The 17,093-nt window shown below is 50.6% G+C and overlaps 1 protein-coding gene across 4 annotated transcripts in view; it reads right to left on the reverse strand.

Moving 5' to 3' along the window:
- Positions 1-17,093, reverse strand: part of CHST11 (carbohydrate sulfotransferase 11) — a 284,611-nt gene that overhangs the window by 44,506 nt on the left and 223,012 nt on the right. The gene's annotated exons all lie outside the window — the stretch shown is intronic.

Here is a 17,093-nt window from a genome sequence, read left to right on the forward strand (position 1 = left end):
GCAGGGGACCAATTCCTAAACCATTTGCACTTTTACGCCCGGAAATGGGTGCCCGGCAAAGAAAGCTGTGACCGGGAATGCCATGTAGGAAGTGGCTTGGGTGCCCCCTGGTTCCTGGAGCTTCTGGAGAGAGTGGAGCCCGTGGATCAGCCCTGGCCGCCCACCTCCCTGAGCACCTCCTGGTGCCGGCCACTTCTCTGGGCAGCTCATCCTCTGTGCCCCCCGCCCCTGGGCCTGCTGGCCACCCAGTAACTCTTCATTCAGAAGAATACTTCAAAGAAACGAGGAGTCCCAGCTCCAAGGGGGTGTTTATAACTTGAAAAGTGCTGATATGCCAACCAGCCACTTGCCGTGAAGTAGATATTAGCTAGAGCAGTATTTCTTGGAATTAAAAAAGAACTATGAATAGACCATTATGCTGCGTCTGTAGTCAGGAGCCTCCAATTAATGGCAGGAAGCCTATATTCCTGCCAGACTGCAGCCAGCAGAGAGAGAGAGAGAGAGAGAGTGTGTGTGTGTGTGAGACAGAGACAGAAAGAGACAGAGAGAGAGAGAGAATGAATGAATGAATAGTGGTGGGCAAGGAGACAGTGGATGCATGTATTTGTACAGCAAAAGTGATGGCTGGCATGTTGATTTCTAGAACAAATGCACTAGGCCACTTTGGATCTCAGGTTGTCATCCAGGGGGCCAAATGGAGGGTCTAGAAGACAGTGCATTGGGCGGGGGGTCTGGCACTGGGGTCCCCCCATTCTGGAACCACGGCAGCCAAGTCAGAGTCCTGGGGCCAGGCCTGCAGCCCACCCTGGTGGAGCCAGAGGACAAGAAGACGAGGAGGCTGGAGTCACAGCTGTGCCCATTTTGTGCCCTCGACCTCAGTGGATGCTGATTCTCCAAGGGAGAAATGTGCTGGCGTTCCATGCACCTTGGAAAGTCAGAGAACCTTTCCTGACAGGAGCGTACCTCCCGCAGCTTGTTCTTTCAGCCTGCAGTAACTTCTGCCTTTTTTCTGAAGAGCCTCCCTTGTCTTGTTTAATTTACACACGGGTAGTAAAGAGGGCTGTGTCTGCTCCACTCTCGTCCACAGGATTGAAATTTTTCATTAAGGAGGTCCTGGGAGACCAGCCATGCGTACTCTTTCAAGCGTCACATCTGCCTGCCTGTTGCAATCTTCAGACCGGCACTAAATGAAAGTCCTGGCTGGCAGGCGGGAAATGCCATCCAATTCTCCCTCTAAATAGCTGTGATTACTTACCTGTAGGGAGGAGGGGCGGGACTAAAAATAGCCAACACTCCTGAAAGGGACTAGGTGGGTGGGGAGTACTGTGAAAACATTCATTTTTCTAAATTAATTCTTTATCAGTAACACATGATGAGGCAGCCCAATGCGGGCCTAAGCAGGGCACTAAGCAGCTGAGTAAGGCTGGGCTGGCCAAGAAATCATTCTTGGCCTCGGTTTCCTAATCTTAGCAATGGGGATTAAAAAGAAACCCTCCCCTCACAGGGCGGTTGTGCAACTGAAATGAGATGATGTGTGTGAACGTGAATGGTAGAGAAGCAGGAGAGCAAACTAGGGGAGAGCAGTGTTCTAGAGTCTAACTTTCTGGGTTCAAATCCCAGCTCTGCCACTGATGAGCTGTGTGACCTTGGGTAAGTCACTAAACCTCTCTGTGCCATGGTTTCCTCATCTGTCAAGCGGGGATGACAACTACCCACCTACCTTAAGGGCCTGTCATGAGAACTCAGTGAGATAACGGGCATCCCATGCCTGGGAGAGTGTCTTTCCCATAGTAAGTGCTCATAAAGACTGGCTTAGAATAGCAGGAATGCTGCTAAGTGCCACTAATGCTGGCACACGGGAGGGGCTCCCTGAACATTTCCTGATTCTGATTCTGGGCTATTATCCTGTATTATGGCACCTACCACCAGCTCCAGAGAATCACCACAGCACAGTCTGGAGTCATGAATTTCAGGAGGAGCTACTGTGAAAGAGGTGCTGATTCTAAGACCTTGATCCTCTAAAAATGCTTTGGGGCAGTTAGAGAGTCTCTCCCTTAGCTTTCCCAGCCTCCTGAATAAGTGAAAGTCCCTGTGGTAAGCAGAAGAATAGTCCCCTAAATGTCCACATCCTAATCCCTGGAACTTGTGAATATGTTTTGTTACCTGGCAAAGGGGGAAGAAATTAAGGTAGCTGGTGGAATTAAAGTTGCTAATCATCTGGCTTTAAGGAGAGTGTCCTGGATTATCCAGGTGGGCCCAATATAATCACAAGGGTCCTTTAAATGGGGAAGAGGTAAGAGTGAATATCGAGACAATATCAGAGTTATGCAATGTGGGAAAGGCTTGTTGCTGGCTCTGAAGATGGCAGGGGGCCATGAGCCAAGGAATGCAGGGGGCCCTTAGAAGCTAAGATCCTCTCATTTTAGCCAAGTGAGAGCCACATCAGACTTCTGACATCCAGAATCGTAAGATGTAAATTTGTGTTGTTTTTTAAGTCACTAAATTTGTAAGTAATCTGCTATAGCAGCCATAGGAAATTAATACAGTCACAGATGTTTCCTTCTAGGCCTGTGAACCCCTAAAGGGCTCAGGAGCATCCAGAGACCACTCTTACCATCCCCCCCCATTACATTTGGAGCAGTATTGTTTACATGTATTCACTCACCCTTTGAGCAGATACCTTCTGAGAACCTGCCGTATGTCAGACCTGGCACTAGGTCCTGGGGACACAGCAGTGGAAGAGGACAGAAAGGCCCCCTGCCCTCATGGAGCTCAAAGACAAGAGTGGACACTGGTCTTTAACAGATATTTACAGAGGATGATCATAGAAACACTTTTATGGAGCCTAATATGTGCATGGCACTGTGCCAGCCCTTTCCATACATTAACTCGTTCAATCCTCACAAGCACTCATGAGGGAGGTACTGGGGCACTGGTTATCACCCCCATTTTACAGATGAGGGAATTGAGGCACAGAGCTGGGCGGTGGTGGACCAGATTTGGAATCCAAGCAGTTTTTTTTGTTTGTTTGTTTTTGCGGTACGCGGGCCTCTCACTGTTGTGGCCTCTCCCGTTGCGGAGCACAGGCTCCGGATGCGCAGGCTCAGTGGTCATGGCTCATGGGCCCAGCCGCTCCGTGGCATGTGAGATCTTCCCGGACCAGGGCACGAACCCGCGTCCCCTGCATTGGCAGGCAGATTCTTAACCACTGCACCACCAGGGAAGCCCCTCAAGCAGTTTTACACACTCTTCTAGTTTGCATTTAAAATGACAGGGGATGCGGATCGTCCCAGAGAAGATGTAGGTATGACCGTGGTCCCCAAGATGTCCGTCCCGCCTAGAGAATGACAAGCCCCCATTTAGAGCAGGTGCCTGTGATTTTGAGAAGGTGGGTGTGAAAGTAAATGCTAAATAGTGTCCCAGAGCCCTTGGCACCCCCTGTGCAAAATAAGCACCACCAGATCCACTGGAGCCTGGGGCTGGGGCCGCACCTTTCTCCAGGCTTGGCAGGGACTCCACGCCTGAGCCCGAGCAGGGCAAGCCAGCTGACAGGCAACAGGCCTTTACTGACTGTTCATTCTCAGCGCTCACAGGCTGTCCATTTAAACGCTGATCCAATATTACTGTCCACTGGGTAAGCTCATCGAGATTTCATAGGCTGACGCTCACTCAGCAAGAGACACGCACGACACATGAGCTCATTTATTCCAGCAACAGCCTGCAATCCCAGACCCATTCATCCCTGCGCAATATCCCCCAAGGGGTGGAGGCAGCAAGATGGCGAGGCTTCCTGCTGGGGGGAGGGGGAGGTGAGCCACAGGTGCCGCCGCAGAGCTGGGAGGGGGCTGCTGTGTATGGAGGCTGCCCTGGGAGCCTGGCGGGGCGGCAGCACCCCTCGATGTGTCCCTCCAACACGCCGCTCCTTAACCTCCTGGGGCCTGAGTTTCCACATCCATAAAGTAAGGAACAATAATAGTACCTGCCGGGGGGGGGCGGGGGAGGGATAAATTGGAAAATTGGGCACTACTATATATAAAGTACATAACTAATGGGGACCTGCTATATAGCACAGGGAACTCTTCTCCATACTCTGTAATGACCTATGCGGGAAAAGAATCTAAAAAAGAGTGGATATGTGTATATGTAGAGCTGATTCACTTTGCTGCACAGCAGAAACTAACACAACATTGTAAATCAACTCTACCCCAATAAAAGTTAAAAAATAAATAAATAAAAATAAACCCATGTTTTGTGGATGCAAAAAAAAAAAAGTACCTGCCTGATGGGATCAGGGAGGCTTAAGTGAGACAATATGAAGTGTTTTGCTGGGCAGCTGGCACCTAATGACCACAGACTCAGCGTGAGTTGTGTTTATGTCAGGAAGAGTCCTATTTTAATCCCCACGACGGCTCTGAGAGAAGCGACCGGTACTGTCTCTATTTCACAGATGAGGACTCTAAGGCTCCCAGACGGCCCAGAACTTGCCCACGGACTGGCAAGCCAAGGGCCTGGGCAGGATTCACACCCAGGACTTAAGACGGGGCTCTTCTCACAACTCTGCCTCTAGCTCAGATACTCCGAGTTTATACATGGTCTGGATTTGAATGCTAGGTCTCCAGTGCTAGCCCATGGTCTTTGAAACCGAGGACTCTACAAGGGAGGTACTGCTATCATGCCCATTTTACAGATAGAGAAACCGAGGCACAGAGAGTTTGAGTGATGTGCCCAAAGTCACAGAGCTGGGTGGTAGTGCATTCGGTAGAGCCTCCCCATCACTCTACTAGGCTGTATCTAAACTATATGCTGTGCTATCATACAGACTATGTACTATGCAGCACTCCTCACCACCATCAAAGCTCACTTTTGGATGCCGCTCCAGGTCAAATATCAAACAGTACCAATGTCCGGCTGAGCTCAGGATCGTTGTCACCACCATCTGCATTATTATCACCATCATCATCAAAGCAAACCCGATTCCTGACATTTATCAAGCACCTTTTATATCTTCACGCCCTTTACCATTCATCCCTCGGCCCGTCTGACTTCAGCCCAGCCCAGACAGGGGGCAAAGGCAGGGAAGAGAGCCACAGCGTGCAGAGGGTGAAACTGCCCGAGGCCCAGAGTTACCTGGGAGCAGCTGAGGCTGTGCACTCAGTTCTGCCACCTCCCAGGCTGGGCCTTTCCCCCGGGGCCCCAAACTGCTCATCCTCTAGCATTTGTGGGCGAGGCAAGAGGAAGCCCCCCCAAAAAGGAGGCTGCCTCGCAATGGGGACTTGGGTCAGTTTGCTCACAGGGATGGGGCTCCCCTGAGGGGTCCCTCTTTGTGCTCCTTCTTCGTGTGCTTGGTTTGACCTTTCAGAATGTATATAAACATCAGCGCGTGTGCATAGCCCCACGATACTGGACTGGGGTCGTCCAAATCGCAACGTTCCAAGACGTCCTTTGGGGGAGGCAGGGGGCCAAGGTGCTGTCCGCTAGGCATCTTGTTGGCACATAACAGGTCGGGGAGACTTGGAAGCAGCTCTTTCTGCCCAGCTTCCCCAAACAGCACAGCGTCCTCACCCCAAGGACAACTCGCTGCCAGAAGGACCACAAAGGGCCCACTCACGGCGGGCTGGCAAAAATGCACCCAACATGTCTACCGTCCAGCCTTGCCTGCAGTTCCAACTGGGTTCTCCGGGCAGCCTCTGCTGAGGCAGAGGTGTGGGCATGGAGGAAACCTGTTGGCCATCCCTGCGACGAGAGACCCCGCACTGCAGCATCAAGGGGAGGTGGGGAAGAATGGCCTTGAACAGGAAACAAACGTCCCCAGTGAGACTAGTCCTCGGGGAATCAGCCACATGGGACAAACTGAGACGTGGTCCAAAGGATGTCCTTCATCTGCAGGGCTCCCCAGGGAGGAGGTCGCAGAACTGGGGGTCCACTTCGTCACATGCCCTTTACCCGCCATTAGACACCCTTGTAGAGTAAACCACACAGAGGGCGGGTGCAGTTCTCTTATCCTCACACACAATTGAGTGGAAAAGTCCCTTTGCATCTGGCTATGTGTACCTGGAGGTGGTGGCTCCCACCTGGGTTTTGTAGGTACACCTGTGGTGCTCAGAGTGGGAAAAAGCAGGTGAACAGCCACGTTCACACGATGCTGTCTTAGCCCGGCTGATTTCCACCTGGGAGGGCTCCATCTCACAGACAGGCATGCACCCACTGTCGTCTTGGCTAAAGAGTATTAGAAAGCCAGGCTGTGTCAAATGCCCAAGCAGAATAAATGTGGCTTAGCCACATCCTCCAATACCTGCTGGAATTCCGAGGGGGCCTGGGTTGGAAGTAACCACAGCCTGGCCTGTGTTTGAAGAGGCTGAGCGCCCAGAACAGCGCGGCCAGGCTGGTTGACAAGGCACAGTTTGAGCTCTGTGGCTCCCAGGAGAACCTAAGAATGCCTTCTCTCTGGGTCCTCACAGCTCAGCCACAGGAATGAGGGGCTGGGGTCCTTTAGCGATCACACTTTCTTATTTATCTTGGGGTCCTATAGCAGGAGGTAGGAAGGGAATCAGGGCGTGCTTGCACAAAACAATAGAAGACTGTTCCCTAAAATAACAACCCCCTGCCCCCAGGGCTGATGAGAAGTACCCAGCCACGCTGCTCAGAGCTCAGATTGGCATCACCCTATAAAATGAGAGAAACGGCCCCCATCCATTCAGCCCAGGAGAAAAGGCCATTTGTGCCCGTGAGGAGAGAGGAGAGGTTTGAAGAATGATGACGTCAGCTTAAAGAATGTACATGCAGCGTCAGAGGGACTGTGGAGGGCACCAGGCTCTGGTTAACCAGGATTCCTCCGGGCCACGAGTTATGAGGGTTAACAGCGGATCACTGTGGACTTGCCCAGCTATCTTCACACCAAAAACTTTTCTCCAGGCCTCCGGGACTCAGTGGCTCTGGGAGAAGGTGGCTGTTTGGGCTTTGGAACCAGACAGATGTGGATTTTTATCTCAGCTCCACTACCTTCTAACTGTGTGACCTTGGACATGTTACCTAACCTCTCTGGGTCCTAATTTCCTCATCTGTGAAGAGGAAGTAGAGATAAGAGGTGAGTTTGGTGTGAGGGGCTTTATATCAGGCACACAGTAAATACACAATCAAAAGGTATCATCTGGGGCTTCCCTGGTGGCGCAGTGGTTGAGAGTCCGCCTGCCGATGCAGGGGACGCGGGTTCGTGCCCCGGTCTGGGAAGATCCCACATGCCGCGGGGCGGCTGGGCCCGTGAGCCATGGCCGCTGAGCCTGCGCGTCCGGAGCCTGTGCTCCGCAACAGGAGAGGCCACAACAGTGAGAGGCCCGCGTACCGCACAAAAAACAAAAAACAAACAAACAAAAAAACAAGGTTGCTTTTTTTTTTTAAAAAAAGGTATCATCTGTTCCTTTTGCTTCTTACCTCATCAGGGAAGGTGAGTAAAAGAGGGGCTCTGAAAGCAGCCTCCAAATCCTAGTTTTACCTCTCAGCTGGCTGTGGACACTGGGGGAAGCTGGGGTCCTCTGTGCCTCAGTTTCCTCAGGTGTAAAATGAGAGTAATAACAGTACTGACCTCAAAGAAACCAGATGAGACCATTTGTATAAAATGCTCACACAGTGCCTTATACAGAGTGAGCGCTTGATAAACAGAAGCTCTCAGTGTGACTTTTCCATCCTAACAACTCATTCCTGACCCCACCCAGCCCAACCTTCATTTACCCTCACACCCAATCAACACACTTCCAACGAGACTCAGCTTTCCCTGAGATATTCCTTTCCTACCTATGTCTGGTGCCCACCATCCCGTCCCTCCCATAAAGTTAACTTCTTGGGGTCAGAGAAAGCACCAGATAGACACGCTGAAGTTTCAAGGAAGATTTTTCCATCTATGGTGGCTTCTCATTTTTCCTTTTTGGAGAGAGACGGGACAAACAGGTCAGATCCTGAGCCTAAGATGAACTCAGAACCAAGCGACGCAAGGTTTTCATCAAGGTTCTGTGTTTTAGTTGTTTCCTTTTAAAGTTGTTTCCAAAAGCATCCCTCATCTGCAAAGAGTCTGGATGCCAACTTGACTTTGCCCTCTGAAGTCCCTTTTAAATTCACCCTTGAAGGCACTGCTTAAAAAATGACACGTGGCTGAGAAGAGAATAAACTTCTCCTTTCCTACTTCCGCCACCACCCTCCACCCCCAAAGTTGGATTCAGTTATAAACTGGCTGATGTTGCCCTTGGGTCCTTCCCAAGATTGTAAAATCAACACTAAGGGCATTAAAAAAAAAAAAAAAGAGCCTGGCTGTTTATACACAGAGGAAGAAAAGGGGGGATAATTTCTAATGCTGTTTTCTACTGTCTTCTTGTGACATCCTCACCAGAAGCTTCAGGATAAATGTGCCAGCAAACAGATCAAAACTCCAGTGTAATTCCGCAACATCAACTTTCTATTTTTCTTAAAAGCGTTTGCTATTTATTTGGATATATAACCTATTCAAATGGTGTCTCGGTGGGGCAAGAAGATACTGGGACCTCCTACAAAAGAAAGCTCATCCATAAACAAGTGAAAAACATCAAATCCATTTGGAAACTTCAGGCACCGTTTGACAAGGAACATCTTTAAAAAGCATTTATGGGGCATCTCAGGAAATGTATGCAGTGGACAAGCTCATCTTGGCATGAATACGGTTTTACTGAACACGACACGGCCGCTCCAGGGAAGATGTGAGAATATGATCTCCCTCTCCTGCAAATATTTTATAATTGCCTCAGGATATTGAAATGGAAATTTCCAATGAATCATGAAGCTACCTTATACATAAGGTGGCTCAGTACAAAGCAGGTACTGGACTATAGGCAGACTTTGCAAAGGAGGCACCAAGTTCTGAGTGGCCCAACTCTTAACCCGACCCACAATCCCACCCAGGCTTGCCCACGTCAACACAAAAGAGAAGAGTTTTAGGAGATAGGAAAGAGATTTTACAGTGGTTTACCGGAGAGATCTGTTGAAGAGCCAAAATCCCACCTGCAAACACACCCAAGTGAGAGGGCTGGGAGGTGTCCCCACTCATCTTAAATTGAGGGAGAGCGGCTTTGACATCACCAAAGAATTTAATATATGTGCCTCCCCACCATTTATGGGGCCACATCTACCCAATGTCTGAGGCTCAAATCTGCCACTTCTTAGCAGCTTTGACAACAAATAACGCTTGCTGAACTGGAGAGCAGGCCGCCCTCTCAGACTTCGTCAGGGAAGAGATGGATGTGGTTTACCAAGGACCAGATGGGGGCCCCACTCAAGGAGGGCCCTCAAGGCTCATCCCTTGCATGGTCCCCGTGCCGTGCATGGGCCACCTGCATGGTAGCTATTCCCAATCCTGAGGCACGAGGTGGCAGCAATAAACTGGAACGGAGCCTCGTTATGGAAAAAGAAGGTGGGAGGTCCGAAGGGACAGAGAAGTCTCCAAACAACCCACGAAAGAGAGACCCTGCTGGGAGCATCTGCTGGGCCTAGAGAGAGACCAGGCGTAATTTGTGCAAGAATCTTCTTGCATCTTTCCCACTCCTCCCGCCCCCCTCACTTAAAAGCTCAAGGCAGAGAGAGAGCAGAACCTGACCCAGCTGTTCCCCAGCTGCAGGAGCAGGCCAGCCGAGTGGGAGGGAGAGGGCTCGACTTTAAATGAAACATCAAAAACTCACTTTTTTGAAATAAAATTCGCAGGCCATACAACTCACCCATTTCAAGTGTCCTGTTCAATGGGTTTCAATATTCACAGAGTTGGACATCCATCATCACGATTCATTTTAGGACATTTTCATTACCTCAAAAAGAAACCCCGTACCTATCAGCGCTCTCCTTAGCTATCACCCCCCAGCCCTTGGCCCCCCCAGCCCTAAGCAATCATTAAACTACTTTCTGCCTCTATGGATTTGCCGATTCTGGACATTTCACAAAAATGGAATCATACAGTATGTGTTTCTCTGTGACTGGCTTCTAAATGAAAGAACCATACCTGCTGACCAGACATCCCAGCCCTGCAACTTCCTGGGTTCTTCGACAGCCCCTTCCTCTGAGGAAGGAGGTAAGGATTAAATGAGATGTGCCCAGTTAACCACTTTGTTTGAACCAGTTCACTCAGCCTCCCCAGCTCTGCCCTGAACTGGCAGAGAAAGAAATCTCCCAGCATGCCTGGCAGTGGCAGTGTCATGATTCAGATAACATCTGAAAACCTCTATGAGGGCGGTGTCTGTCTCCTTCACTCTCCTGTCCCCAAAGGCACCTGGTGTGAGCCGGGCATATATCAGAGACTCAATAAACATTCATTTGTTGGCTGATGACAGAGGGAAGCGGAGAGGATGCCGTGGAGCCCATGGGGGCGCGTGGCGGGTCTGTGGGCAGCGCAGTTCACGAGCTCCCCACGTATGGACTTGGGGCTTGGGACGGCCAGGAGGCAGTGCCAGGTGGCAGACAAACTCTGCTGTTTTCTGCTTACGTTTTATGCATTTCTTCATTTTTCAGTTTCTTTGTCACTGACACCTGCTGCTCTGTATTGTTCTGGAGGCAAAATGTAAGGCAGAAGATATCTGGGATGCGTTATACCTCCCCACCCTGGCTGCTCTGTGGGGACGTGCCTCGTCCTTGGACCAGGACCGCCATCCCACTCCATCCTGGTGACCTTTCTCTTTCCCTACGTTCACGACTCTTGTCATTTCCTCCCCTATGGCCAGAGGCCATGAAACTATGAAGGTAAAAATGACACAATCTTTTCAACTGATGTGCCCCAGGGAGACCCCGGGGGGCCCCAATGCAGGTAACATGGGATCCTTATACCAGAGCCTCCCGGAGATGGGGAAGCTGCTCTTTATAATGCAGGAGTGAGAGTGGATCCATCCCCAAAGTTACAGATGTTATTTCAAAGGAGGATCTTTAAATGGCAGAGAGAGTGGTTTTCCAGGGAGAGCCCAGCCTGGCTTCTGTGTGGTCCCAGAGGACAGCAAGCGGTGGTGTGGGCTGGATGGGGGTACGGGGGAAGATGCAGCCTTGGGGGATAGAGTGCGTGACAAGCTTCGCCAGCCACTGTGCCCGCATCCTCCTGTGGATCTTAGGTCCTCCTCTCAAGGATTCTGCCGGAGAGGCGATATCCCCTTGTTACAAAAGAAACATGGGCCAGGGAGCTGGTCCGACATCACACAGAGAGAGGGGCACAGTGGGTCCTGACGCTCCTGCTGGGGCAGCTGGCGAGTACGCCATGCCCGCTCTCAGCTCGTTCCACTGCCTCCTGACCCCTGTGAGGTAGGTGTGACCTACCCCAGTTCCCAGGGATCAGGCTCTGTGAGATGGAGGATTCTGACCCAGGTCACTCAGCCAGTCAGTGGGAGTTCAAATGCAGGTCTGCCCCTGCAAAGCCTGTGGACTCGCCCAGCCTGACTACCCGTGGACGCTGGTCAGGGGCAGGCTGGGCTCTGCGGGTGCCCCTGCCTGAGTGCCTGTCTGAAAATGGCCCGGGAGTCTCTACAGTGGAGGGGGGCACCGTGCACAAAATGCAGAAAGTAAGGATGTTCCTGAGTGGATATAAGTGTATGTGTGTGCATGCATGTGCATATTTATAACGGTGTCTGTTTATGTTGTTTCTGTGTCCGTGGATACATCAATGGGTCTGTATCTGTGTGTCACTGTGTACATGTGTGTCTGTATCTATAGGTATATATTTGTGAGTATTCCTGTGTGTTCATGTCTGTGTGTACGAGTGTGTGTTTGTGTGTGTATAGAGTGTGTATGTGTCTGGGTGCATGTGTGTATGTGTCAGTGTGTGCTTGTATGTGGCTGGGTGTGTATCTGCGTGACTGTGTATATGGGTGTGCGAGTGTGTAAATAACCCCATGCATGTCAGGAGAGACTTAGGAGATTGGGTCCCCTCTACAGCAGAAAATTATTCATTTTTTTCAGTTAATAGGAAACAAAGGAATCTTTTCTTAAAGTTTGACTTTGGGGCCCCAGAATGTAAACTTTATGTAACTACGTTTACAGTCTCTGAGGGAAGAATGTGCCTTTTGAAGATCGAGCCTGAGAAAACTTAGAATTCACTGTTGAGTTTCAAACTTTTCTGACTACTCCACAGTGAGAAATAAAGTATGTCATTGCATATATATGGGATATAGGTACATGCATGTATACATTTTTCTTAAAACAATACTGACCCTTACTATGTGTAATGCACTCTGATATTTTAAATTCTTTTCTACTTCATTTTTTTAAACACCAGCTAAACTGATGTCGCAACCCACTAATGGGACATAACCTGCAGTTTGAAAAACACTGGTCTACAGTGATTCCTCCCTCCCCCAGCTCTATATAAAGCAATTTCATCCATCCATTTACCAAACAAACATAGAGCGGTTACTATGTGCCAACTACTTGTCTAGGTTCTCGGGAAACAAGTTTCCTGCCCTCCTGGCACTTTCATTCTAAAGGAGAAAAGAAACCACAAACTCCAAAACACTTAAGATAATGTCAGGTGGCAACAAAATCTCTGAAGGTAATTCAAGTGGCTGCTCAGAGAGGACTTCCCGGAGGAGGTGACCTGAGTGATGAAAAGGAGCTGGCCATGGCAAGAGGCAGGGGAGAAGGGCTATCCTGTATTTTGTCTCCAGTCTCCACTGTCAAAGGTTAGAAACTGACCTTGATTCAGACACCAGTCACGATTCTATCCATCGCTCTCCAGCCCTGCTTTCCCCTCGCCTTTTAGCTGCATGTTGCCCCAAGTGCTCCATATTAGACTTTGGCAGCCCTACACTGGCGCATAGTCATTCTTTCCCTGGAACATTTCAAAATAACATTTGGATTCCATATATATGTGTTAGCATACGGTATTTGTTTTTCTCTTTCTGACTTACACACAGACATAGAGAATGGACTTGAGGACACAGGGAGGGGGAGGCGTAAGCTGGGACGAAGTAAGAGAGCGGCATGGACATATATACACTACCAAACGTAAAATAGATAGCTAGTGGGAAGCAGCCGCATAGCACAGGGAGATCAGCTCGGTGCTTTGTGACCACCTAGAGGGGTGGGATGGGGGGGTGGGAGGGAGACGCAAGAGGGAGGAGATATGGGGATATATGTATACATATAGCTGATTCACTTTGTTATACAGTAGACACTAACACACCATTGTAAAGCAATTATACTCCAATAAAGATGTTAAAATAAAATAACGTTTGGTCTGATTAATTCTGTTATTAAGACAAACTCCCTGAAGACACAGTCAATCTTGCGGAGGGTGGTTCGATTGCTCAGTGAGGCTCAGCAACGAAGGGGCAGGTGGCCAGGCAGTGGGGCTCAGAGAACACGTGCAGGAAAGCTCACGTCAAAAGCAGCAAAGATGGGGCTTCCCTGGTGGCGCAGTGGTTGGGAGTCCGCCTGCCGATGCAGGGGACACGGGTTCGTGCCCCGGTCCGGGAGGATCCCACATGCCGCGGAGCGGCTGGGCCCGTGAGCCATGGCCGCTGAGCCTGCGTGTCCGGAGCCTGTGCTCCGCAACGGGAGAGGCCACAACAGTGAGAGGCCCGCTTACCGCAAAAAAAAAAAAAAAAAAAAGCAGCAAAGATGGTGGGCAAGCCTCCCCCTCGAGGCTGGCATTGCTTCTCCAGGGCTGTCTGCGTGGCCAGCTCCCTCTCTGCCTTAGATTCTTGCTTAAATGCCATCTGTTCAGCAAGCCTTCCCTGCACACACTACTTAAACTGCAGCCCTCCCTCCTGACTTACCTATTTGACTTGTTTATCTGGTTATCTGGCTCCTCATCTAGAATGTTAATTCTACAAGGGCCACTTTTATTCCCTAGCTAGTATACAACTGGTGCTCAAAATAAATAGCTGTTGCATGGGTCAATGAATAACACTCCCATTTACTGAGCACCTGCTATGCTCTGGGCTCTGTACCAACATGGTCTCTAGTGCTCTCAGAAATTGTGCAAGGTGTGTATTATCATTCCCATTTTAGAGATGATAAGATGAAGGCTCAGAGGGACATAATAAATGCAGTGAGTAAGTGACGGATTTGGAGCGGAAACCTGGGTCTCCCTGACTTCAAACCCACCATGATGCTTTCACTCACAAAATAAGAATGTTGCACACGAAGCGAAGTAAGTCAGAAAGAGAAAGACAAATACCATATGATATCACTTATATGTGGAACCTAAACTACAACACAAATGAACATATCTACAAGACAAAAACAGACTCACAGACATAGAGGACAGACTTGTGGTTGCCAAGGGGGAGGTGAGGGGGGAAGGGAAGGACTGCAAGTTTGGGACTAGCAGAGGCAAACTATTATCTATAGGATGGAGAGATACCAAGGTCCTACTGTATAGCACAGGGAACTATATTCAATATCTGTGACAAACCATAATGGAAAAGAATATGAACAAGAATACATATATGTATAACTGAGTCACTTTGCTCCACAGCAGAAGTGAACACAACATTGTAGACCAACAATACTTCAATAAAATTAAAAAAAAATAAGACTGTTGCATAAACCAGATGACCCAAACCAAGATCCTTCCAAAAGCAAGCTCCGTGGGCACAGAGCGCTGTTCTTTGTTTTGCCTAAAAAGGGCGTGTTCATCAGCAGCAGAGATGCTTCTCTGACAAACAGCTGGGTCAACCCCTCTGAGTGGGAGGGCAGTTTCATGGTGTAGTTTTATTTATAAGCAGTTTCCATGCGTTTTGTTTTCCAACACACTGGGGCACATGGAACATAAACGGGCAGAAATTCTCACGCACTGAATACCCCCTACCGGGTGCCCTGCGGTTGAAGCTGGGCGTGCAGCTCTGCGTGCCTCTCGGGGTGGTCCTAGGGGACAAGGGGGCCCTGAGAGGGGACACAACAACCCTCCATTTCCCTCTGTACCTCAGGAACAAACAGCCAGGTCGAATTAACCAGGGGAGACCTCTGAAGGCTGGCGTTCTGGGACACCAACAGAGTGGTTTTGCTTGGGGACAGCAGCTGCTTCAAATTAGAAGCTACTCTAAACAGCAGATTCACAAGGTTTTTCTGCCCTGGAGAGAGACCAAGAGAGACTCGGGCCACAGCCTTCATCTTCAGACTCTTTGGTGCAAAAGCTTCCAGTGGAGGGGTCAAGAAAGGAAAGGCCAGAAGCGGTGACAGCCGAGGCAGACGGTCCCAACGCTCCCCTTCCCTGACCAGCAGCAATTCCCAGAATGCTTGGGCTGAACCTGAGCGCCCAAGGGGAGGGCCGTCAAGCCCGGCACAAAGGGATCATCTCTGCAGGGGAAGCTGCCTCCATCTGGTCACCTGCTCACTCTCCCCACGGTCTCAGCCACCCCATAAGCTTGGTCAGGGGTTCAATTCCTGCCAGGAGACCTCAGCCCTGGCTTTCCTGATGTCTGAGCTTGGAGCCAGGAAGTAAGGGTTAGGCCCTGGGGAAGGGACCCAAGCAGGGGTAGTTCCCCAGGCTGGTGGAGCAGTGAGGGGAGGCAGGAGATTTTGCCTCAGAGGACGCAGAAATGATGGGCTCCCAACTGCTTCTCAAACTGTTCAGTTCTCATGGCCTGTACCAGGCGGGGTGTGCACTGCCTGACCTCTACATTTTTAGTTCAACAAACCTTTGAGTTCCCACTTGGTGCCAGGCACTGGGCCAGGCCCTGGACAGGTAGCCCATTGACCAACCTGAGAGTCTGCTATGAATTAGGCCCCGAGGATCCACGATAAGCCTGCAGCAGTAACTAAAAGCTAATGAGCCAGGCACTGTCCTAAATGCTTTTCACATGTTAACTCATTAATCCTCAAAGCATCACAAGTGATTCCTCAGAAGCTAACCACAGTGTATCTGGGGAAGCAAGACAAAGGCCAGCTGGGCGTGTGCCTGGCGTGTCCGAGGAAGCACAGGGAGCCTGGAATGAATGGGGTGGTGAGCGCCAGGCCTCCCAGGCCTCGGGGAGGACGTGGCCCTTCACAGTGAGGTGGAGGTGTGAGTGCAGGAGTGACGTGATCTGACTTATGTTCTAGAACAGCTCTGGCTAAAGCATTAGAATGTTCTTTGGTGGGGAAAAGGTTGGAAGCAAGGATAGTCCAGGCGAGACTGTAGGAAAGAGACAGCAAGAGGTGGTGGGGAGAAGCCACTGCCTTCCTGGTCTGTTTTGAAGGCAGAGCTGAGGGCAACTGTGTCTTGGCTGAACATGTGGCATGAGAAAAGAGGGTGTCCACATGGGCTCTGAGGATTCTGTCCTGAGCAGCTGGAAGGAGGGGGCTACCAGGCGCCAAGGTGGGAGATGTGAGCTGAGCAGCTTTCGGCAGCTCCTGGCATGTTAAATGTGCATCGTCCAGTGAAGACATCCAAGAAGCAGATGGGGAGACAAGACTGGAGCCCAGGGGGCCCATGTGTCAGCCAAATAATGCTCTGAACAGGAACTACCGATGCTTCATTCAACAAATACCCTATTGTGCACCTACTACGGGCTGGCACTGTTGCAGTGAATGCAGCAGGGAACAAAAAGACAGCCCCAGCCCTGCGAGTTTCCAAGAACCAGCAGGCATGGGAGGGCATGTTGACAAGGGAAGATGCTGAGACAGCCTGAGCGGCCAGGAGATCAGCCCTGACCACCCGCCTGCTGAGCGCCCCCAGGCGCCCCGGGGCCCAGGCCCCTCCCTGGGGGCAGCGCCCAGCCGCTGCTAGTGCACGAGGAGGAGGTGGACGCCAGGCTCGCATTCCATCTGATCGATGTCCAATCTGCTGGAATCCATTATCGACTCTCACTGACCCGCTGTCTGCCCTTGGAAAGATATCGAAACTGCACTGTCTGAGCCAACACCAGCGAGGACGAATAGCAGGGGACCAGTTAATGTTTCCAACATGTTTTAAGACACTGCTGGGGGCAGGGGCGATTCAGAGAAGGAGCTGAGGGACAGGGGAGAGAGACGACCTGCCGCAGTGGGCTGGTGGTCGTTCGACCTCCTGGCACAAAGGGCTGTCTGAGCCCTTCCTGAAGCTTCCTGATGGACCCTGGGGAATCACCTGGGCTCAGTTCTCCAACACCCGTCCCATAGGTCTGCAGCTTTGTGTCTGTGTTCAG

Source organism: Mesoplodon bidens (assembly GCF_964165515.1).
Source record: "Mesoplodon bidens genome assembly, chromosome: 11".
Classification (NCBI taxonomy): domain Eukaryota; kingdom Metazoa; phylum Chordata; class Mammalia; order Artiodactyla; family Ziphiidae; genus Mesoplodon; species Mesoplodon bidens.